Source organism: Passer montanus, unplaced genomic scaffold (assembly GCF_014805655.1).
Source record: "Passer montanus isolate IOZ18808 unplaced genomic scaffold, ASM1480565v1 scaffold37, whole genome shotgun sequence".
In the NCBI taxonomy this organism is placed as follows: domain Eukaryota; kingdom Metazoa; phylum Chordata; class Aves; order Passeriformes; family Passeridae; genus Passer; species Passer montanus.
Genome location: NW_024368485.1, coordinates 9022426 through 9047126, shown reverse-complemented (window position 1 = coordinate 9047126; position 24701 = coordinate 9022426). Strand labels below are relative to the sequence as shown.

At 41.5% G+C, this 24701-nt stretch overlaps 1 long non-coding RNA gene across 1 annotated transcript; it reads right to left on the bottom strand.

Moving 5' to 3' along the window:
- Nucleotides 1-201: 201 nt before the first annotated feature.
- Nucleotides 202-21137, bottom strand: LOC120506035. The gene is made up of 5 exons (XR_005628413.1): nt 20994-21137; nt 9369-9455; nt 6315-6396; nt 2619-2693; nt 202-414 (listed from the first exon to the last, which is right to left on the bottom strand). It is a non-coding gene; the product is annotated as an uncharacterized LOC120506035 (long non-coding RNA).
- Nucleotides 21138-24701: the final 3564 nt, after the last annotated feature.

Below are 24701 nucleotides of genomic sequence, written 5' to 3'. Positions count from 1 at the left end.
AGTACCAGCAAAATGGGTGCTCAGCTCTTTGGAAGGTCTGGCCTGAGAGAGTGGTACAATGAAAAAACAAAATGGTTTCCTCAAATGGGTGGTACGAGGCTTGGGAAATGAATGTTTGTGGAGCACTCAGCCCCTGGTATGAAAAGGGGCTGTGAAAGTTCAAAGTATTATTGTTATGGCATACTTACTCAGCAAGGCAGGGAATATCAAAGGCTTTATTCTCCCAGCTGGCTCAGCCTTATCTCAAGGAACTCTTGGTGGGTGGTGATGGCTCTCAGGGACTGGTGATGACAGAGGAGTGAAGGCACTCACTTTCCTTGCAGAGCTGCTCTGGGCACCTTCCTGGTCCTGCCAAGGCTCCAGTTCCTCTGTGGTGCTTTTTGGTGAATGCACTCACCATTCCCAGAGAAAAGCCTGGAATGAAAACACAGAGCTCTGACACCTGGCTAAGAGAGGCACTCAGACAAGGGCTTTCACTCATGACTGGTACATTGGGAAGTAATTGATACAAATTGCTTCAGACATTCAAGGCTGCTCGTCCACCTTCCCACAGGTAATTTTTAGGCCAATTAGGCAGATGAAGTGACACCAGAATTAATTTGGGTACACTCAAATGTTTGGTTTTTTTTGTCTTTTGGAGTTTTTTAATGCTTTTCTCTAGATATATGGCAAATTTCTGAGTTACAAAGAGCAAATACAGGGATTTTTTTTCTTTTCTCTCTCCTCTACTACGTGATATTCAAGCACTGAAAGACTTGCTCACTGCAAAACCACTTACGGCTGATTGCTGTGGAATTTCCTCTCAACACCTTAAATCCAAAGCAAATAACAGAATATGAAATAACATATATTCTTGGCATTGGGCTGCATGAGAGCTCCTCTGGGTCGGTTGCAAAGCAAAGGCTACCAACCCACTCATCAGAAGATAATATACAATTAACTAATTCATTATATAGATATTTTGGGTGGGGAGATATGAATGGCTTATCACTATTATTGTTATCATCATTATTATTAGCTGCTGTTTGCTAAGATGGAGTTTTTCAAAGCCTTCTTTCACATTAAGGAGCCCAAATTCCCATGTTAAATCCCACCCTAAATTTTATGGTGATATCTTTTGCAAGCTACTGGGGAATACAGGCAAGGAGGGAAGTATAACAGGTGAGATAATATTCATGGCTGTTATTACCAGAATTTATGAACAAGCTCTTCCTGTGCTATTTGAATATAATTCATACATTTGGGCTAAGGGGAGATCCAGAAGTATTCTCCAGCAAAGCCCCAACCTGTGCAATGTTTTCCCAGATAAGGAGCTACTGTAACTACCATGGAAAAGGTAAAACCTGACTGCTGGCCTCTGCAGTTATTGCTCTTTCACAAACCCTTCCAAAAGCTGGAAGCTTCCCAGTGCTCTGGAACAGGCAAGCCATGAGCTGCCCTAGGCTCACAGGCCGGTGATCAGCTGGGTGAATGCTGGCGCTGCCCAAGCCCCCAGGAGATGTGCCCCTGAATTTGGCAGGGCACCTCTCTGCCTTTGCAGGCTGAGCTGGTGAGGAGCTCTGCCTCCCAAGCTCACTCCCGTGGATCAGCGTGAGTGTGTGCTGGCTGTGCAAGGTGGCGGCTCCTGTGCAGTGCCCAGCCTGCAGGATGTGCGCCAACGCCACGGGCTTTGTTCTCCATGGGCAGAGAGGTGGGCAAGCTGGGTTTTGGCCTTTGCAACAGGCAGGGCTTGCAGGATCAGCTGCCACAGCAGCTGTGATGTGAGTGCCCTGATTTTGCCTGTGCCCTCGGTAACCCCAGGCTGATACATGATGGAAGGTGGTCATGAAATGGCACCTAATTGTGAGACACAACCATCCCAGACCCAGGGAAACCAGGACTCCATTCTCTGCTGCAAAACACAGCACTAGTTCAGAGCATTCCAAATGGAATTGAGTGAGAGGCTTCCCTTGCTCTTATGTCACAGTCCCAACTTTTCACTGTGTTACGTCATAATTAAGCACAAGAATTTGAGTCTGACTGCAGTTTACCTTCACATAAACACTAACTAAACTTTAATAAGTATCTGATGCTTAGGAAAAAACCCTTTAACACATCAGCAGAAATAAATGGCTTTTTACGTTATTTTACAATATCACACATACCTCTCCCCTAATTTCTTTCTGAAGGCAACACATACATAATTTTGAGTCTCAAGTTTTTTCTCACCCATATCTCCTAAGCATATCTCAGCACTACGATGGTTGGTAGCAGAGGAGTAATTAATACTTTCCAATAATAAATTACAGATCTGGGGCAGAAAAATTTCAAATATCACCAGCTTCTCAATATTGAACTGCTCCAAGATGCATTTATTTTAGACAATCCAGGCTGTAACCTTACCTCAGAATCCTGAGTCATCAAAACTCCTTACATGAACAAAAGTCCCAATCCATTGAAAAAGTCCTTTTAAGTGTCATTTTTAAACCTAAAGTCTTCATAAGGTGCTTGCCCTGTTTCCTCCCCTAAAAGGGTTCATAGCTCCTGTGAATTCCTGCCTCATCACCCACTTCCCTGGCTCACATCTAAGCACCATATTCACCTTTTTATCTCCACCTGTGCCTTGCAGTGAATCTTACCATCGTATCTCTTTAAGCAGTACCAGCTGATGGTGCTGAGACCCACTTGCAGAAAGATCTTCAGTCTGTAAAAAGCTAAAAAAAAGAACAAAACACAATGTGTTAATAATACATTTTCAGAGACTTGTAGGAAACATTGGCAACTGGTCTCTACCATGACAATGAACTATGAGGAAAATACTGAGCTTCCAAAATGGCAAAAATGATATTCTCACAGGCACAACATCAAGGGAGTTGTCCTCTGTCCTTGCCTGTAGCACAGATAATGGATTTTTTTAAATCCCTTGTATCAGCAGCTTCATAGTAGAACATCCCTGCGAGGTCACTAAAAGCTGAATCTCACAGAGAAAAGTAATTTCTCCACAGTCTTTCAAGAAGTCTTTGTAAAAAGGGACAATGTAGCAGAGGAGGGAAAGGAAAACTGCTGCAAATATTTGAAAGGGTCAAAATTAAAAGAAAGTTGGCGTTTATTTACAATGTCTTTGTGTTGGCACTAGATATTCATGCATGAAAATTTTCCTGAATTTTCTAATAGAAATTACTCCAAAGGAATAAATGCTTTGCTTCAGTCTCATTTTGTCATGCCCATGAACATACCAGAGATGAAAGGTACCTGGCTGAATTTGGGTAAAAATAGATGGGATTTTGAAAAGCAGGAAGAAATGCCTGGGAAAAGTCACCTACATATGGTCTTAATCATGCCAATGGATAACCCCCACATTACCCTTTAAAAGGTCATCTGATAAACATCAACATTGGGCTTTTCTCACAAACCCAACACCTAAAATTGCTTCAGGCTACTGTAATACGGCATGAGAAGTTAAATTAGAAGCATATATTTGGTAATAGCACCTCTGAGAGGGAGTCTTCAAAAGCCTGTGCCCCCATTAAAGGATTAGAAGTCCAGCACACATATCAGGAACTGCTCTCCATCCAAAGAGAAACAGAACAGGAGACAGAAATAAGCATTTTGTTCTGATTAGCTTCTTTGATTGATGTAATGTCTTAATTACCTTTTTTTTTTTTTTTTAAACATTGCTGCAAGCCTGCCACTGAGGGAAGTACTATAAAGAATACCACTATGAAGTAGAGATATCAAGCTCTCCCTTATCTCTTGTGGGTCTGGTAGTGATCTTTCCGGAATACTTGGTGGTGAGACATAGAGAACAAAGCAGTCTCCAAGCAGCTGGTAGTCATGAGTCCATTTTTTTTCAGGGGTACTCAATATCCAAGTTACAGACTTGGAGGTAAAATCATTCAAGAATAAGAATGGGGTCATTAAATACTTCTGGAAATGTGCAAATTCTGTATGAAACAATGGAAGATATATTAAAAAAGAAGCAGGGATAATTAGTCAGTACGTTCAAAAGCACTTCCTTGTTGTTTGGGCATTTTCCCTTCTGGAAGCAAATCCATCCAATTTTCCCTGAGTGCCAACATTTTGGGGTTATCTGCCCCAAAGGCAAATAGATCAGATTGTCCAAGAAATAAGGATGAAGGCAAAGGGCACACCCTAAGGATTGAAGACTGGCTGAGAAATTGGTGAGTTTAAGGGAAAATAAATTCTCTGTCTCAAGGTCACTGATGATTTTAGGATGTATGTACATGGAGAAGAACACTGCTAACCACAGGTTTTTATACTTTTGGTGTTTTTCTCTTGCTCCTGACTCAAAGTTCAGGGCATCTCTCCACTTTCCAAGTAGAGTTCTGAGTTATGCTCCGGCACTTGTGGGTTTTAAGAAAGGATAAATGGAATTTAAAATTTTGCTCCGATCTTGCAGCCAGTCAGAAAATTCTCTGCACATAGGTTTTCATGGAATTTCCTATTTATTTCATCCCAAATTCATCCTTTTAATTCACAAATCAGGAAACAAAATTTCCTCAGTGCTGGCTGTACAATTCTTGCCCAAGAACTGGTGATCAGGCTCTGCTCCTTTTTCCATATTTCAGGATTTGTGGGGGGTACAGCCTTAATTTCTGAATCTGTTAGAGGTGAGCAAGGCATGACAGAAGTGGCCTTGCCTTCAAACAGACACAGTGATTTTGAACTTGTAAATTTTCTCTCTCTGAAGCCCTAAGTTATCCTTGTGGGTTTTCTCTCCTGGATTCATGAGAGTAGTAGAGTAGCTCAACTGAATTTTCTTTCCCACCTCGCACTGAAGAGGGACATTTCTGAGCCCATTTTTTCCATTATTTCTGTGCTTAACAGGTCCCACCCCTATGGACTCCTATCTTAAGAGCATACAAGCAGGAGCAGGCTGCTGCAGCAGGAATCCAGAAGCTGGAGCTGTCAAACCAAACTTTATTAGATACCAAAGGGTCTAATAAAAGAATGGGTGTTTGTTGTATTTCTGGCAGGGATGGTTGCTGAAAACCCTGAAGAGAAGGATCTGAGACACCTCAGCCCCCAAGTTCCGATGGATGTATTTCTAGTTGATCAATCTCTCTGTCTTTGTGCCTGAGCTACTTCCCACTTCAGGCCTCTGACAGCTGGACAAAGCAGGGTTTGAGCTGTGCCTTGCTCTAAGTAAGTGTGGAGAGATGTTTTCAGTCTGACCTTGCCAAATCCGGCCCAGGCTTGGGGCGTTTGCTGAGGTCTAGGGAAGATTTTCCCACTGAATTGCAAGTGGCAAAAACGAACTCTATCCACAGCAATGTGCTGGAGTACTGACGTGACAAATGTTTGGGGAGACAGGAATATACCTTATAATCTGCAGAGCCTTTAGCTTCATAAAGCAGAGGAAAATACTTATATATGTTGATTTGGTGGTGGTGGGGATTGTTAAAAGTAAATTATAACTTGAGAAACAGAAGGAATATATTTAACAACACAGTGGATGTGTTCATTATTATCCGTCTATATTAAAGATATAAGATTTGGCAAGAGGAAATGGGCTTTGTTTGGCTTTTTGTTCTCAAGTTCTCATATTTTCTTAAAGACCATCAGATAATGAGACGTAGAAGCACACATACAGATATAATATGGTGCAGTAATAAACAGAATGTAATACCAGACAGCAAAAGCAAATCTTCCACATTTAAACACTTTTGTGCATTTTTTTACTGTCTACTTTTTTCTCCTTGTCTTAAAACAATAAAAAATCCCAATTCAAATAATGGCAAACTCCCTTCAGGATTTCACCCAGGATTTCCATACCGTACAACAATAGTTCCCCTCCCTCACTTGTTACCCTACTTTCTATTTCTTCCCTAGAGTCAGAATTGTTGCTGTGCTAAATAATTAAAATGCCACTGTTTTTTTCTTGATCACTTTTTACACCTAGGACTGTTTTATTTCCAAGATTGCCCTGAGTATTTTCACTGTCCTGAGAAAATATTTTGAATGAGCGTGTCATATGTTAATGATAAATACAGTGGCTGATACTTCATAGAGTCAATAATGGACCTTTTAAGATATTGCAGAGAATTTCTGTTCTGCTTTTAAATAGCAACTCTTCCATAATTATAATGATGAATGTAACAACAACAACAACAACAATATTCTCAGTCCTCTGCCAAGTGTACCAACTTGTGTCGGAGATGGAGAGAGATGAATTCATCATATTAATGTCCTCCTTTCTCCACAGGAGTAGAAAAGGTGTGATAACAATCATGCTTCCAGACTTGCTTGTGAACACTCTTTTCAGCTGGCAATAGCTCATATTTGGGACTAGAAGAGGGGAAGCAGCCAGGCACCTTAGCTAGTACTGTACCAGTCTGGCTCCACATTTCTGCATTTCCTGGTAATGCTCGATCAGGCACAATTGCAAAGGGGAGCCTGGAATGAGTAAGAGAAAAATGAGATGTCAAATCTTACATTTAGAGGACTCAGAAAAGCATGTAAATAATAAGGCATTGATATCCTGACAGATTGCTCAGCCAGAGGGGTGAAAATGGAAAATGAAAATCTGTTGAATAAATAAATTAATTTTTAAATCTATAAGTGGTTTTATTAGATTAATATCCTCTTGCACCAGATTATCCTACAGAATTCAGTTCCCAAACTACCTCCCAGTGTATTAAACAGTGACATGTTCAAACAGAACAGTACAAGGGAAAAGCCAAAGGAACCCTTGCTGGTTGAGCACGCCCATAAATGTGTTTCCACCAGCTCCTGTGAGCAGCCTTTCCCAGCACAATCCTTTGCTGGTCCCCAGAGCACTGGATATTGTACTGACATCAGAAACCCACTGCCCCACACAGGGCTTCTTTGCCAGATTTCTGTTAAGCGAGCAAGAAACAGCAGCCCTTTTTGTGACTTTTCTCTGCAGCAGATAACTGATACCAACCTTCAGTAGGTGGAATGTGGGCTCAGAAGATGCAGGTTCCAGGTCCAGGCCTGTTGCTGACCTCCTGAACAACATCAGACAGGTCATTTCATGCCTCTATATAATGCATGTAATGATACTGAACTCCTCTGTGAATTGCTTTGAGTCTCACTGGGAGAAAAAGTCTGTAACCCCCCCCAAAAATATTTCATGAATAATGAATTGCAGGGATGATAGTACATGAAATGTGTAACAAAAAGCCATTTAAAAGCTCAGTGCATGGCAAGTTAACAAAACATGGGTGAACTGGAGGCTCAGTTCTCACAATTCTCTCTCTCATCTAATAAAATGGCTTTTTAAAGTCTGGACAAGTGAAAATAGACTTACTAATTGCATCTCGTTCATTTCTAGATGGAAAGATTAATCACAGGAGCCAGGTGGGGGTTTTTTTGGCTCTTGACTGATTTAGTCTAAGTGGTCAAGGACATTAGTAGGATTTATTAGTGGGAATCACTCAGCAATACTAGTTCTGTCTCAATCAGATAAGAAAAAAATTAATTTTTCTCTCTTTCTGGGCTTGATCCTTTTGCAGGTTCAACTCTTTCAAATGTGGAACAGGTTGATCCTAAATCTACTACGCCATGTTTAACTCTAGAGCCACTTTTCCTACCTGATGACTTAAGACTTGTGAGTGGGTCTGTCTGCCTACTCAAACCCAAGTTGGGAGAGAAGGTGACTGCTGTGGTGGGATTCTCCACAGCGCTGAGCCATTCCAATAAACACGCAAAGCCCGGGTGCTGTGCTCTGCGGCTTTGTGTGTGATTTGGCTCTGTGGAGGGTGCCTTCCAGCATGCTTTTACATGTGGTTTGGCCATGCTGAGGCTATTTCACAGCTTGCTTTTACATGTGGTTTGGCTGCAGCCAGGCTGATTTACTGAGAGTCTTTACATGGAGCTTGGCTGTGTTATACTGAGGTCTACATATTTGGGAGCTGCACTAAGACAGTGCAGGTCTTAATTCTGGAGAACAATTTAGATAAAGTGAGAAGTCAAACCCAGCCTGGCACTGCTCCCTGCAGCACCATAATAAAAATCCTCAAGCACTGTAATGCCCCAGCTTCCTCCAGCACAACCAAAGCACTGCTGCCCTGGCTCCTGAAGTAGAATATTTTCTGTTTTAGATGCAGGGGATTAGATGTAAATCCTTCCCTCCATCTCAGAGCCGGGATCCAAGTGGCTTCCAGCTACGTCAGCTGCTCCACCTTGGTGTGGGTTGAATGTAGCATCAATAATACATTACATAAAGACTGAGAATTATCAAACCTTTTCATAACCAGCAATCTATAACCAATATTTCTCCAGGCAGTTTCAGCTGCATATATTTCAAAGTGACAAAACTCCCCAAAATCGTTATTCCCGACCCACACAAAACACGCTGGCAAACTTCAATGAGTAACTCTGAGGTATAAACATGGAAGAGTTATTTTGATGAAAAGATTCAGGCACGACTTTTGTCTAACATTAGCTCCTTTTGAAACATTTGTCCACAGATGTCCTTTACAAACTGTAATATCTCTTCTCTGTGTAGTATTAATCAAGATAATTCCTTTCAGACAAAGAGGATTATTCACTAATTTTTCAGTCTAACTTTTCTCTCCCCTTTATGTCTCTGTTTTTCATTGCCTGGATCAAAATTCCCATTACCTGCAATTTTCTTGTTTTATGCTTCCAAGGCAAGATGGAACTAAAACCTTCCAGGCTTCCTATCACATAGCTGCCAGTACTGTTCTAATTTTGATTTTCCTTCCTTTTATGTGCAGTGACTGAGATTTACATGGACACAGGTTTTATATCAATTGTCTCATAACTTGTCTTTACTTTTGCCTGTCAGGTCTCAAAGGAGATAAGGCTGGGAAGGAAAGTAAAGGGGGAATTACAGTTATAGTGAATTCACTTCCAAGAATTCTCCTAGAGAGACAGGTATAATTTCCAGATGCTCTTGCAGGATTTAGCAACTTAACAGGGCATTAGGTGTCACTTAAAAGTTTTAATCTCATACCAGGGACTGAACTGCAAAAAGAGTCCAACAAGCAGAATACTGTAATACAGTAGAGCAAATGCTACTCAATGAGCAAGTTTTCTAGAAACAAACATGCTCAGCAGATGAATTAGAAAAGGCAGCACAAATCCTTTCACCTTTGGTCAGTTTTTGAAGCAGTAATCTGAGTGAGTCATTGGAAGAAACAAATAATTTCTCACTGAAAATGTGAAGGAAACACTCCAGCCATTAATGTTTTGACATAGAGAGAGCATTTGATATTAAAAAATTTTAAATGCTTGTCTGCATTCGCTTTTTGTAAATTTTGCCTTTTGGTGAAAATGTTCTGCATCCAGGGCAACTGCTGTAACCTGGATGAGAGCAGCATCTTCCAAGAAAGTTGAGTGACTGAGCACAGCATCATCTGGATGTCACTGTATTTTACCTTTTGTATTTTCCCTCAGCTCAGAAGGCTTGGTAGAACCTCCCTTTCCTGAGTTCAGAGTGGATTTGCAGAATTTCTTCTCCCAGACTGGAAGAAAGACGAAAAAAAAAATGGTGAGAGGAACGTCTTATTTTGTTGTTGTTTGCTTGGGTTTACTTTGGTTTTGAGGTGGGGTTTTTTTGGGTTTTGTTTTTTTAAAACTTTATTTCTGAATTCCATGAAATAAAGTTTTTGATGATCTAAATGTATCTATTTTGATTTCAGAACTCAGATTTTTTTTTTTCAGTTAGCATTTATAGAACAATTAAAAATTTCAGTTTAGTTTTCATAAACAGGTATAAAAATTCATAATTAAAAGTACTTTCATTGAAGTCATGATATGCTTTTAGTAGAAGAGATGCACTTCAGATCACTTTCCAAATTTTTTTTTCTCAGTAGAGTTCATGACTTGCCGTGTGATGAGGGGGACACTGGAATTTAACAGCGTGAACCATGTTTCATTTATCTTTGTGATCGAGCTGTAAACAACCCACATGGAGACACCCGGGCCATCACGTGGACTCATAAAACACAGCGCGTAACACTGGTGAGGAAACCTGCACAGTGCTCTCAGACCAAATTCCTGCTTATCTTCCTCTGAAGATAAGAGCCAAATTAAGCTGCTCCTTCTGCTAAAAAATGGCACCATGGGAGGCAGAAAGGCTCAATATTCCCTGGGGGCTCCAGCTATGAGTTAGTGCTTTCCAAACCCTTCCACGTGTTGGCTGAAATGAAGCCAAGGTTTCTTCACCACTGCTATCATATCAGTTTTAATCAGAGTCCAGCATCTGAAGTACAAGGATTTGTTTTCAAATTAACCACATATTGCATCTCTTTGATCGGAAATTTTTACTGCCACTCGTTTATTGGGTCCTCAGGAGTGCATTTGGAAGTTTAAAGAGTTCAAAATCAAGAGTTTCAGAGTTCTCTCCCAAAACCTAGAACTTCTCATTGTTAGGCTTGTCTCCCAGCTAAGAAAAGATAAAAGCCCTTTTAAATTATTTTGAGAAAAAAGTTATGACTTTTCCCTCAAGAACACCATTCTGATCTGCACTCACAGGAGAACTGTTGGTAGCAAGCTTGGGATACAGCAGAAGAGCTGCCTAAAAGAGAAGCAAAGTTTCTTTAGTTTTGAACTTTTTGTGGGTTCTGGTCTTTTCCTTGTAGCTTTTCAGAGATAATGAATGAAAAATTGGCACCTTGTCCTCAGAAGTGACATGACCTCAGCTGCATTTACCAATACTTGGCACCTGTAGGCTCCCATGGAACAGAAGACATTTCCAAGACCAGTAGGACAGGACCATACCCATGTACATCTATCCTATTTCTGTTACTATTAGCACCAGACAGGAGGATGATGGACTGGGCACAGGGTATTGCTTTACAAAAGTCCTGCTGGTACAAAGCACCAACAGCTTTTCCCCTGTGAAATTAGTGCTGAGCTTTGCTGTCCCAAGGCTGGTTCCTATCATTCCCAATGACCTGTGCTGGAGCAGCAGATTTTGTGACAGAGACAATTGGAGCTGCCTGAATTGTTTCTTTGAATTATTTTCTTTGAATTATAATTCTTTGAATTATTTTTTTAATTCAGCCCTTCCTCCCATCCTAACTCCACCTGTGGAGTCTCGTTGGCAGCTACTGGGAATGCTGCACACATCAATGGCCAACATTCCTGCTGGGGGCAGAAATAGGCGGTTGTGCAAGGAGGGACTGGCAGGTTGTGCTCTTTCCTGTACCACCTGTGAGCTGACACCTCACTGCTCAGGCAGTCCTGTTTCCAGACATCTCAAAGGAAGGTAAGATGAAGAAAGTTCTGAGAATATTGTAATGCAGAACATAATTCTTCTCCTTTTACTAGGGATCCTAATTTTTTCTCCTTGTCCTCCTGAAAACAGACTAAAGGGAAGCTGAATGACAAATCAAAAACTGCCTCTTTCCTGAGGTCAGGAAAGACCTCAGGCTGGGATCAGGGCTCTGCCATGCCATGCCTTTGCTAGCAAAGGATGCAGGGAACAGGGGTACTGCTGGCAGTGCTGAATCTTTCAACAAGGAAAGGAAAAAGAAGATGAGAATGAAGAGCAAATTCAGCTTTGGGAGAATGGACATTCCCTAATCCCTGACAGAAATAAATGAGGATAATGCATTTTCCATGCACTGCTGTGAGACACGGGCTGAACTGGCTGCCACAGCATTTCTCCAGCAGCCACTGCTCCACAAATAACAAACCCCATCCAGGCAGGGTGAGCCACTTTTGGAAACTTACCAGAAGCACAAAAAGACTATGTTTTCCTCTCCTTCTACCCAGTCAATCCTCCTGCTGGACACAACAGCTCTGCACACCCACATACAAATATACGCTACTGCTAAGATAATGTATCATTGAATTCCAATAACCAGACATCCACAGCATCAGAAGAGCAGCTAACCATGAACTGGTGTTTTGCACTGACCACTTAAAATGCAATAAAGGGTACTGAATCCCAGGAGCTCAGGGGAAAAAAAACCCAAAGGTACCATGTCAGTAGATGAACTCAAACTTTAAGAGCTTTTCCTATTATTTTTCTACTCTTTAATGAGTAGATTCAGTCTGTATAGAAATGTCTTCTTTCCTAAGTGCTAAACTCTGCACTGGACCCTGCTGTTGATAGAGGACTTTGAAGAAATCTGTTCTCTCTCCCTGTTCCTTTGCCTACAGAACATGAATTTGATCCCAAGACTAATTCTCATGTTGAAAAGAAGTTCTTCACATTTCTCAGCATTGTTTGAGAGTGAAGAACGCACTGAGAAGGGCTGCCCCTGTCTTCAGGGTGAGGTTCCTAAATTATAATCATGAGAAGAAAGACTTTGCCACTAAATAATGTAAAGTGTAAGTAATGAAATAGAGGAAGGAATCAAAGTAGGAGAGCCAATTCTTGGAGATTCAATACTAATACTAATAATACTAATAATACTAATAATAATAATAATTTATTCATTACTGGAGATAAGCCACACTGAAGGTGTTTGTAGATGTGAATTTTGACTAATATTTCTAAAAACTCTTCACCATCCTCATTTTACTTGTATTGAAGAAAGAGGGATGCAGGAACCACAGAGCTGTAAGGACTGAGTAGGATCCAAGCAGTTACATGCATAAATGCCAAAAAAAAAAACTATTCTAATCTAGAAAGAGTTACAGATCCTGTAGCTTTCCCCTGCTACTTCTGGCCTCATGGACAGTACAAATTAGCAGTTAATGGAATTGTTACTGCAGCACTGTGGAACATGCAGTGTGCCACTGGAGAGAATTTCCAAATGAAATTATGTACTTTGGCTCTATAACCAAATAAATTTCACAGGCTTCAGGCCCTCCTGTAATGCACAAGAAAATCCCACTTACTGAATTTTCTTGCAAACCACCCTATTTCTGGAACTAGGATCTTATTTAACTGAGCAATTACAGAATGATATTAAAGTTCCTCAGATAAAAATCAACTAGAATAAAATTCTTTATTGGTGGTGTTTTCCTCCTTCTCTAGGTTTTCTGTTTTCTTGTGAATTTTAACAGCAGTCAGTACTCATGAAAAAGTTTTTCATCAGCACTTAAGCCTCAGTGCTGAAACCTGAACAGGAAACAATCTACAGAGAGAAAACCCCACACGTGCAGAAGCACTGGGGCCTGCCTAACGCAGCTGGAAAACTCCTGAGGCAAAGGAAAGAGGGAATCTAAGTGAAAAATCTGCCTGCGGCAGTATATCCCATTGGAAAATTCAGGTTTCACATCTGCCTTGGTTGGCTTATAAATAAAAAAAATAAAAACAATTCATTATTCAAACAAAACAGTTTGCCATACTAGTTTTACCCAGTTGCTTGTGTTAGAAATTTAGCAGCATTAATAGAGAGTTTTTTTGACTGCTGAAGAAAACATCTTTCCCATGATTTACGCTGGTGTACACTCAGATAAGAACTCTGAACATAGTCCATGTCTGAGGCAAAGAGAAACATATAAGTGCTTTAAATCAAAGCACAGGATTGCCATGCTTTGATTTAAAATTCATATATAAATGGATTATTAATTTATGAAAGCTCTAGACAAGATGCAGCATGACCCTGTGCAGAATTGCTCCTAGGCCTCAGTGGTGAGCTCCTGATTACAATGGTTCCCATGTTGCATCCAATTTCAGTGCAATTTTGAGTGTGGTCTTCCAAGAAAAATCATCATCTCAGCATGTTATCCTGAAATACATCTTAATAAATCACAGCCAGTATTGAGACTAAAGGGGGGGAAGAGAAAACTTCTCACTAAATTGTAACCAGTAGCCTTGAAAATGAAATATTCCTGCTAAATTCCCATTAAATTTTCTCCTGTGAGCATGCTACATTGAGTCTTGTAGACAAGGGAGTCATTGCTTCAGTTAGATTAAATAGTTGCATCAAATTTGATTTACAATCTGAAGAGCTAAAGAAAATAGCTGGTTTTTTTCATTAGCCATACAACGAGTAGATTTCTCAGCTGGATGTCCTACATTTGTCACTCCCCAACAACTTAGTCGTAATATATTGTCCCTTCCTCTTACTTAGATATTATTTCAATAATTTATCAATTTAATTAATAATTGGTTGATAATTGTCCACATAATCTCTGTATGGAGACAGTCAACACTTTCCTGAAATGTTTTAGGCTTTACCATAGTCTTGGAGGATTTGGGCTTTTTCCCCCTCACAAGAAGCAGGAGTAATTTTTCTGTTACTGTGGAAGTGAATAAATGCCCAAAAGTTTAAAAATGTCCTCTTTTGGCCACTAAGTGTTTTATCAATGCAACATTTAACACTATAATGGAAGATTTGAGACTACTCTTAATTTTGGGCCCATCAGACTTATGGGGACTAGTTAACATTGGCACCAGATGGATTTGGGTCAGGGAAACCTTAGGAAAAGCCAAAGCCTGCATTCACAGAAAGGTGAAAGGAGCACCTTTTTCTCTTTCCCACTTTTCTTCACTTTATAACTTTCTCTAGATTCATAGGCAGAAGTGTATAAGTTGTATATTCTTTTGTCTCGCCAAAATCTGTTAACAGAAGTCTACTGTGTGTGTAAATATCCTATCTTTTAAGATATACTATTCAAAATTTCCAGGAGGTAAAGAAAGGAAAAGAAAAAGGTTGCTTTTCACAAGCAAGGACTAGAAGACATAAAATTAATTGCCAGTATTAAGTAGAGGTGAGTCCACATAAGTATGATGGGGCCAACCTTAGGGGTAGGTCACAATTCTTTCATTTAGGATTAAAAGGTTGCATTGATAAGCAACTCCAAATATACGTAGTTAGGAGGTAAATTACAAAAAACAATCATTGGAATTTCTAGTTCCTGGGCCAGGACAGAGTCCAGGCTGTCAAAAAGATTCATGATACAGCCCATTCTGGGTTTTACAGGCCCAAATTTGGTCTATTAACTTGGATCCAGAGCCAACAGTCGAGGCCAGGATATGTAGGTGGCCTGTTCTGATGGAAGCATTCTCCCCACAGCTGCCACATTAACAATCTGTCCTTGAGTCAGATAGAAATATCCCACTCTCCCTGACCCATCCAGGCTCCTGGACAGAATTGTCCTTGGCATATTCCTTGCTGCCCACCCTCCCTGATTCCCTCCGTGTTATCCAGTGGAATTCTCAAGAACTCTGTGAAACTAAGGCTAGGACTCAACGGGAGACAATTTTGCTGACTATAGTGAGCTTTTATAGCCCCAGAAACAAGTCAGGTTAATGTTTTTTTTCTTTCTCCCTCCCTGGACACGAGCCACTCCAGAGCTTGTATCTGAATATTTGGTTCTCATGCATATTTATTTACTTAGGAGTGGCATTCCTATTTTTATAGCTTTGAGTTTTTAATTTTCTTGTTAGCAGCATTAACAAGGTTCATGGCATATAAAGTGAGCTGTGGCATTTAAAAAATGTTGGTCTAATGTAATACCAGCCTTTTTTTATATACATGTTCAATGGCAAACTCCTACTGACAGGCAGAATGCATTTCTATGTCTGGGCAAGTTTATAGATGGTGTTCCCACCTCTGGGCCACAAGGTCACAAATTTGTTTCTGATTCTATTAAAGAAACACTCAGCAATGGTAAGTCTGTGTGCTTCTTTTCTTTCTTCCCTTTTTTTTTTTTTTTTTTTTTTTTTTTTTTTTTTTTTTTTAATGAGGGGAACTGTTTTATAAGATCCACAATCTTAAAGATACTCCAAGGAATCTGTTAACTGCTGGGCTTTTCACCCCTGTGCCCTGACCAAACAGCTTTGAGAAGCTTTGTCTGTTAGCAGCCAGATGACAGATTTTGGAGAAATCTTGCATGACTGAAAAAAGAACAGGCATTGTCCCTGCCATCTATCCGTGTGTCTGCTCTAGTTTCAGTGGGGTTTCATGGGATTTACCTCTGCAGCCAGAGGATGTGCAGAAATTACAGATTCACAGTACCTGTTGTCTGCTCCTCTTTCCTCAGCAGATCCTCTGTGTGACTCTGAGCACGTCCCCAAAAGGCCTTGCTACCTGGCCCTGCACACGTGTGCGATGGAGGGAACAGCATTCCTCTCTTTCCTCCCTCCACTTCTTTGCAAGGTTTTAGAGGCAAGGCAGGGAGAGATCAATAAAAGCCTTTGCACCACATACATGAATAAGGATACTTACTGAGCTCATGGCAAGGACAAGCAGAAAGGTGAATCAGAGGTGGCTGCTGTGCCCTAGGAAACAACAGCCCTATTTTTTCTTGGAGTTAGTTTAGGTACGTTCTCCTTTATGCCGTGTGGTGGCTCCAGCTGCAGCTTCCTCAGCATAAGTGTTTACTGTCTCACACCCAGCCTCGTTCAACAAGAGAGGAGGCACAATCCAGCCTGGCCTGAGCCATGAAATCCCTTCGTGCTGGAACACATGCTCTGGGCTTTGTGGCTACAAACATACCGAGCCTTGGCTTGAGAAATGAGCAGGGGCCAGCAGCAAGACTGAGCTGACGGGGTGAAATTAAGAGCATGGGAGAGAGAATGCTGGTGAGTTTGGAGGAGGGAGAATAAACTCAAATGTCTGCTGAAAGAATTCCAGCATCATCCATTACTGTCCAGAAGGCAGTCACAAAAAAGCAGAAGGGCAAGAACTACAGCCTTTTCTGTGGGATGCTTTGGCTTATTGTGGTTAGGAGGATCAAGGCTAGGTATCACACGCCTCCACTGAAGGGAGATGCCCTGGAATAAAGCAAGGAACAGGAATTTCTAGGCTAGGGAAAAGGCTGACCATGTTGAAACTGAGCACAGAAAAGAGAATTTGGCTGCGGGGTCTGACTGCAGGACTTCTAGCTACATGAGAGAACTCCAGGTCTATTATTTCTCTAATTTCCTTATGCCCCCAAGGAAGCTTTTGCTGGAAATTTGCTTCTATTTATGGGAGGACTGAAAGAATGAGGGCCAGACTGTGACTGAGCATCTGGCAATCAGAAATAGGGTTCAAAGGAGAGGAAACTGCTCAAGCAGGACCTGACAGTGCTATTCTGCACTGAAAATTGACCCCTGCAAGTGAAAGGCTGCTACTGCTAGTCATTCCACGTGGGTATTTCTGCAAAGTGACAGTTCAGGAAACTCTCTGCAGCCTGGCTCCAGTAAGCTGACCTTGCTCTCTGAAAATTGTCATCACCACAGACTCTTGTGGCCTAGAGAACTCCTAAGTGATATTTTGTGCAGTATCACCTGCTTCAGATTCTCTAATCCATGACAAGGATGGATCTGGCTACCAACAAAAACAACCACAAAACCACTACTGAACATCTTTGCTCAGAGGAGACATTTCTTCCTAACAAGTACTTTTATTTTTCTATGCTGTTTTTGGTCACCTGAAATAAAATTGCTTATGATCACCATGAAAAACTTTACTAAAACAGGTTTCAAATCTTGCCTCTCTTGAGAAAGGCAAGTTTTCTTTGGCTTTGGAAAAATCTGCAGTCTTAAGCTTTTAAAGATTCCTGACAGAAATTCCCTTAAAGATGTACAGGTAGGGAGCAGGTATGTATTTCCCACACAGCACAGGCAGTTCTCCACTAGAGCAAACAATCTACTTCAGTTCCTGTGATCTCTATTAATTTGGTTACTGTTGCAAACAACTTGGACAGTTTACAGCATCAATTCTGTGAGAAAAGAGAAGCTGGTTTAATGTGTTTGTAATTTGGTCAGAAAATAATCCAAAATAGCTGGGGTGGCTTGTCCGTGAGAGACAGGATTAATAAGCAAGCAGTGACCAACTACTCTGCCCACATTCAGGCTTTCTACCTTATTAAATAATACAGACATTTTGATTGTTCCAGAAATGCTGATGAAATGGATTCAGGTAACGGAGAGCCTGTGACTTTTTTTGGGTTTGGTTGGTATCATGACACTGAGAAAGAAGCTGATCACAGTTTTCTATGTAGAAAAACAGCAGATGTTTACCTTTCATGTTTATCCCCACCTACAAGAGATAATTTTCCATAAATACTCTGTGCCATTAGGTATGTATAACAAAAATGTTCTGCATATGTGAGCCCAGTGCTAAAACAACAAGGTACAGTGACAAGCACTGTTACTCATTATTTCCAGCAGCATTCCTGCAAAGCACAGTTTATCTGACAGTGCTGGAAGACTTAAGGCTTGCTTCTGGGAGGGAAGGGTGAGCACCAGGGCTGCTGTGCACATCTGGCTTGGGTTGGCTCCATCAGCTCTCACAGCAGACACTGCAAACCCCACAGAAGTGGCTGTTCTGCAGCACAGTAGCAGACCTGGAGTGTGCACTGGACTAGATCCTCAAGGGGTATAAATCAAAGGAACTGCACTGCACTCAGCCCATCTGCTGCTCTTTGTGTCACCTCTGCTGTGGGAATACTACAGAGCACAATCACCCTCCAAAGCTTTCTTAGAGACAGTCACAAACATGCCACATACCTCTGGCCTATCCAGTAGCTACCCCCTGTGCTCTCAGGGATTCTTGTCCCTTCCCTCTGCCCTTTCTTCCCTCCCTTCTTCCCCCTAAAACTGGCATCACTCAGCATTTTGGCCATGAGACCGATTCTCCAAACTGAAAACATCAAAGCATATCTCTGGTTAGATCTCATCCCAACCCTGTGAGTCTGTTGACTTGGAAAGTGAATAACTAATAAGGCAGCATGCCATTGTTTTCTGTTTATGATAATGGAAATAAATTGTTGGCTCCGACTCAGGCACTGATTGTTCCTTTGATATCACTGCCAGGAAGCAAAATAAAATGGATTTTTTAAAATCACCTTTCACAGAATGCCACAGGCATTTGAAAGATGAGCCTTTTTCCATGTCAAAGGCTCTACCAGAAGTGCCAAATACAGGAGAAGAAAAAAAAAATCAAATCCTTCACTATTCAAAAAGCCAAGAAAAACAAGAGCACAAGAGAGAGTGTGAGAACAGGATTGCCTGGGCAGCAGGATGGCCTGGGTGGGCTGGCACACCACAGATGTCATGAGAGTGCTCATGAGGGAGCAGCAGAGCTGCCTCCATGGTGAGAAGCACTTCCTGAAGAATATAGAACATATCCTATCCTTTGCATTTTACCCCCCAATAAAAAAAGCACAGGTAGGCTGGATGAATTACTCTGTCTGCCTGGCAGCTTTAAATTAATAAGAGACTTTAGGAACCAAAAATGCAGAGGAGTGCATTACCCCAGAACATGAATCACTCACAAATCTTGCTCATATGTTTCCTTTGTGGTTTGGGGGTTTTCTTAAGCTATAGGAAGCAGCAATTTCATTGCACCTCCAATCCTTCAGAGTGTTTTGATGCTTTCCCCATGGAATTTTAGGGCCAGGCTCTCAGGCATTTGAATTTTTCTCAGGGTGCTACCACTCCTACTTACTGGCACCACTGTGACACACACAGGGAGGAGGCTCCTCCTCAGAGTTTGGAGCTGGATGCAGATCTTACACGATCAGAGCATGGTGCTGTTTGGTTTTCATGACATGCTGCAGTTTGATTTGGCTCGGAGTGGAGGATGGAGTAGAGAGCCAGATTCAGATCTCAGGCCAAATGTGGATTTTGTGTTACAGCTACCAAACTTCATCATAGTTTGGCAAAGTTGTGCTCTCACCTGCTCACATCATGTGGAGAACACCTGTGATCTGCTTGATCTGCTGGTAAGGAGCTTGCTCGTGCTGTGAGAAGCTCCCACAAGGAAAGCCAGGCTACGAGAGCCTGTTTTGGCTGGCCCCAGCTGCTGCAGGTGGACTGGGAGTGCAGAGACACTGGAACATGCTCAGAGGAAAAACTGTGGTGTAAAGAGAAGCTGTCAGGAGGAGAGTGCAGCTTTGGGCCTTTCCTCAGTGCCATGATTCTCTGAACCTTTTCATTTCTACCACTGGGACTCAGATGCACAACAGCAGCAGCATGACCTGAGAGTAGACCAGGAGAAATAAGAACTATATCACTTTCTACAAAAGTCTGCTTTTGAAATAATCCCCCACACTGCCTCCAGCCTGCATTCTTGGATATAGTTTTTGGAAGAACATGCTAGAGGATCCTTTTTCCAAAGAACAAACCAATACCACAAGTTAAATGGCAAAAGATCTGTGTGACAAACAGTGTGGCCTGCTAAATATTAAGGCTTTTTGACATGGAATTTAGGCCCATGCTTGGCTCAAAGTGCATCCTTATTCTGCAAAGCATTTAAGCAAATTATTACCTTCAAGGCTGTAGCACAGAATGGGGCAATTTAACTGGGACTTTATGAAGTCCTTATGACATAGGTGCTGTTCTGAACATAAAGGTTTGAAGGGCTCCCACCAAAGTTCCCTGGAATAAAGTAAAGACTTGCGATTGGCTCCAGCAAATATTCAACCAGGTCCTTATTTTTATACTTATTACTGGCTTATAACAGGATATTTAGAAAGAAAAAAGAAGGAACTTTTTTCCTCCAAATAATACAATCTACTCTATTTCTGAAAATTAAGGGTGTGATTACTGACCCATAAGTACTTTATGATCACACTTTGGTTTGAACTTTTATGAGTGTATGTAGGTTTACTAACTCTAGCACTGCCCAGTAATTTATTTCCCAGGTGGGCTACGAAAGTCATCTGGAAGAAGGAAAACAGTGTCTAAGGGCTTGCTGTGCAAAGAGGTGATTGTACTAGCTGGATTTGTGCATGGATGTTTTTGGAAACAGTTTTCAGAGGAGAAACTAAGTTTTCTAATAAAATAAAACCTTTTTCTTTAACCCAGAAGCAGTGCTTCAAATTCTTACTTATTTCATTGAAAGATTGATGATTGCTATCTGCTGCTATTTTGAGGACAGAAACTGGGTTCAAAGGCAGCAATAAGCTATTCAGACCCTAAAAAGCTGCTGTGACAGAAGTGTGAAGAAGGTCTGAATGTCTTTGCAAACCTGTCACCCTTCTTTCCCCAGAAGACAATGAACCTCAGGGGCTTTGCACAAACTTTCATGCACTGAACAGCATGACCCAGAGTTGTGGTACCTCCAAGGGCAGCACAAAAGTTTCAGGTGCCAAAAGACAGATTCTTTTTGCTCAGTGACTGCCCCTTTGCTGGTGAGAAAAGCTGAGTCAATGATGCTCACCTGAGGCAGCTGCAGATGCTGTGGCACCCTGCAGGTTGGCTCCTTAGTGCTGTTTGAATCCCAGAGCACTGTGGTTTGGCTGACTGTGGCTGGCACACCTGCAAATCACTTGATGAACATTGATCTTCCTTGGCTGAAGAGACAGAAATTAAACATCAGACCTGAAAATGCAGTCAGCATTGATGTCCTGGCACACGAACTACTAGGGATATTTACAGGTCCCTGGAGACCAAGGAAGTATTACACTGTGCCATGCAAACCCAATATTAAATTCTGCTTCTGCAGCTGATGTGGCCTCTACTCATTCCACCCAGCAAGTTCCTGGGAATACTTCAATGCAAAGAAAAATCTACTTTGTTCTCTTAAAAAATCTCTCTTTGGCAATATCTATGAAGCTTCAGGAAAGTGATTCCCAAGGAATCACCTCCTGGACACAGCACAGTTCAGATTGCTGCGACACTCATGCTAAAGTTGTCTTGGTTTAACTTGAAAGCAGCACCTCCCTGAGGACTCCTCAGTTCTGGAATGAGCGATGTATTTCTGTGTTCTGTGAGAGACTGGATTATTTTTAATCTTCTGGACATATTACAAAGATCAATTTATAGTCTCACAGAGACGGTAAGGATAAGAGTCTGAGGTCAGACAAAATTGGGGTTGGATGTTGTTGATTAGTGACATTATTTCTGATTTTTCAAGGCAACTTTGACTTCCTTGCATTGCTTCATTTCAGAAAAAAAAAAAAAAAAAGTGGTGGGAACTGGCTCAGATGCATGGACTGCAATGCAGCCATGTTCTCTTAGCCCACCAGAGAGTTTGATCCATACATCACAAGTTGTGCAAGTCCTCACAGCTCTCGACAAGGTACTGTGCAGTAAAAAAATATAGAAGATAATAACAGCAAAGCTTTCTTTTACTCTCTCTGCCACCATTTTATATATACCATAATGAATTATGCCAATGACTTTGTTCCCAAATTCAACATAGAAGAGCACCTTGCTTTGTAATTTTGAGACATACAGCTTGATTAGCATTTCCAGTATTATGCAAGGCTTCAAATGAAAATATCAAGGACAGAGTTTGAGCAAAACTACAGTATGTACTTCCCATAAGATTCAGCAATGTATATTTTATAATTCTCTCTTCATTCATGTTGCAGACCCAGAAGTTCAAACACGTACACAGAATACTGCACAGACATGCAGACTGAATCTGTATACGCTTCAGAAGTAATAAAAAACAGCAAGCAGAATTTTTTCCAGTTCTACTTAAATCTCACTTGAACCTTAATTAGTAAATTGCAATTCCTGACACTTAGAGGGACCCCAGTACAATTGTTTCCTTAATTTTGGCAGATGAAAAACAAGAATCACAGAGTTTTGTGTTATTCCAAACTAAAACAGCCAAATGGCCTAGGTTTTCCCAAAGTTTCACAAACACTTCTGCAAGAAAGCATGGCAGGGCATTTCTACAAAATGCTGGTAATGCCCAGAGTTCCATACTCCTGAATTTAAAGCTTTGCCCCTTTTTTTTTTTTTTTTTTTAAATTTAAACTTCCACCAAGATTGTTTTCATATCTTTGTAAGCATTGCCAGGACTTTTTAGGCTGGATCACTTTCCAGGAATTACAACAAAGAATTTCAACTTTTGGAGTAGAGAAAGTGCTTTTCCTTTGGGAAATGTCATTCCTGGAAATTCACCAGTGCTTCTTCCTGGCAAGTCCTGAGGAATCAATCACAGGAAGGGCTGAGATGAGGTGACCCTGTCCAGATGGCAGGTCCCTCAGTTGCCATTTCAAACCACATGGGTCCCCTTCAGTTCTTAGGGAGGCCTCAGTGACACAAAGAGACATTTAGAAGTGTGGCAAGTCACCAGGTTAAGCTTGAATTTCTGTGGGGATTTACTCTCAAGTTCTCCAGCTCCACCTTTGCCTGTTTCTGTCCCCGTGGAGATGCCCAAAGTCTGCGGTGGTGGGACAAGGCTGTGCCCTGCTTGGCCTGTGAACCCAGGCACTGTGAGCAGGAGGGGTGGCAGGGTCATTTCCAAAGCTTGCTCCTGATCTGAGCTATGAACCAGAATGGAAATGCTCATGGAGGTGCACCCTGAGTGGGAATATCTGCTATCATTATGCAACAGATGCTAAAGCCTTGAGAAACATATAAAAAGAATAAAAGTGACACTTTCAAAACCAGGGTCAGAAGCAGGAGCCAAACCAGGATTTGCTCACTTCCTCACCATTGTTTTAGCTAGACTACTGCTACTTCTTGAATTTAATCTTAAATCTTGAAAATTCATAGCCTTTCCTGGACATCTTTTATGCCATGGTTAACAGTCTGTAATGTTAAAGGTTTGACTATTAAAATAAACATTCCAGCTACAGACATCAATGAACTGGTGAAGTTCCTATTCCCTGAACATCTGCAAAGCTTTCATTTTCCCTCTCCAACAAAACCAAGCTGACCTTCTCTTCCCCTTCCCCTGATACTTCTCTTCCTAAGGCCCATGGGGCTTTCTTGGCCTGTCCTAGCCTCAAATCAGAAGGCAAGATGGATTTTCAATATGAGCTTTATGGTTAGTAGTACCCCCTTCCCACTAAAATACTGAGGATTTCTGTAGTAATTCTACTTCTAGCATTGTCAAAAGTATACAAAAGCCAGGCTTGTTACACATGAACACAATTTAAAGGGATAAAAATCCAGAAGGGAGTTTTTTTTCATAAAGACAGAGTTTTACTGAGCTATGGTATGGTCCAGAATTGGACTCTCCTATAAACTTGTGTGTCTTCTCTTGTGGAGGTCAGTATGTTCTTCAGACACTGAAAACAACAGCTCTTACTCTCTTACCCCATCTCTAATAGCTCAAATATTGCCAGTGGCATTTCAATTCCCTCAATAACAGCTCTGACAAGAGCACTCAGAGGCTTTACTTCAGCTCAGCCCAGAGATCTTTCTTGAAATAATCTTTTACACATTTTACAGACTGGGCATTTCAGTCATCTGTGTCTGCATCAAAGAAGTGCAGACCTCTGTTCATCTAACGAGAGTGAAAACCCCACTACCCCAAGCTGACATGTCACCTCAGAATCTTGCTGGTCTCTTTCAGAAGGATCATTCTTTGCCCAGAGCATCAGAAAAGTAATTATGGCTTAAGAGTCCAGAGATGATGGCTGGAGCCTATCCAAAATTAGGCCCTGTAGTCCCTGTAGTCCAGCTGCTCCTGGTTGGGTCCCCAGGGTGGACCCTGGACCTACTTCATGCACTTGCCATGTTTGCAGCAGCTGTGCTCGTGCACTGCCTGCATGGGGGTCCCTTTTCCTTGGCCTCATCTGGGGACAGCCCTACTCCTGCTGCTCCTTGGCAGCAAGGCTCAGGCATACCCTTGAGAAAGGCTGTTTTGGATTCTGGCTGGAAAAACAATCCTTTTTCCTTCAGTCCTGGCAGTGGTGTTGCTCTCCATTGCTCTGTGCTGCAGGGATGACAGCTCTGTAATTTTCTTATAAAGCAAACACGCTCCATTTTCCCCCTGACAGCAGGCAATCCAGGGCCAGCAAATTACTGGCAAATGCCTCCTATATTCATCTCTTCAAATGTTTTGGCTTTTCTTTACTTTTAATTTGCCTGGAGGCAGACATTTGAGATAACAGCTGTTATGGTGATATTATCAGTCAATCTGCATGTCACAGAATGCCAGGAAAATGCCTGTGGAGAGGAC